Source organism: Mandrillus leucophaeus, unplaced genomic scaffold (genome assembly GCF_000951045.1).
Source record: "Mandrillus leucophaeus isolate KB7577 unplaced genomic scaffold, Mleu.le_1.0 Scaffold27, whole genome shotgun sequence".
NCBI lineage: Eukaryota > Metazoa > Chordata > Mammalia > Primates > Cercopithecidae > Mandrillus > Mandrillus leucophaeus.
This window is the reverse complement of record NW_012102809.1, coordinates 3,238,965-3,239,743: the sequence shown is the minus strand read 5'-3', so window position 1 is coordinate 3,239,743 and position 779 is coordinate 3,238,965.

Sequence of the window (779 nt, the reverse complement as noted above, 5' to 3'; positions counted from 1 at the left end):
ATAAATAAATATATATATATATAAAAAAACACCTTTATTAAAATACAGTGCACATACCATAATATTCATCCTTTTAAAGCATACAGTGGTTCTTAGTATATTGATGAAGCTATCCAACTCTTACTACTGTCTAACTCCAGAAGATTTTCATCACCCTAAAAGCAACTGTGATACCCATTAGCAATTATTCTCCATTTCCTCCTCCCCATAACCCCTGGGAACCATAGATTTATTTTCTGTCTCTGTGGATTTTGCTAGTTTGGGGATTTCATGCAAAATGAACCATACAATATGTGGTCTTTTGTGACTGCTTCTTTTACTTAGCATAATGTTTTAAAGGTTCATTCATGATGGTTCCAGGTAGCATATAGCAGTCTTTATTTTTTATGGCTGAATAACATTCATAATAATATGTATATATAGATCCATTTTGTTTATTCATTCATCAACTGACAGACATTTGGGTTTTTTCCATCTTTTGTCTATTATGAATAATGCTGCTATCAACATTCATGTTTGAATATATGTATAGATGTATGTTTTCTTGAACTTATCATGGATATATACCAATGGGTAGAATTGGTGAGTCATATGGTATAACTCTATATTTAACTTTTTGAAGAACTGCCAAACTGTTTTGCAAAGCTACTGTGCAAGTTTACATTCCCGCCAGCAATATACAGGCATACCTCAGAGATATTGTGAGGTAGGTTCCAAACCACCACAATAAAGTGAATACCACAATAACGCAAATCACACAAAATTTTAGCAGCCCTATG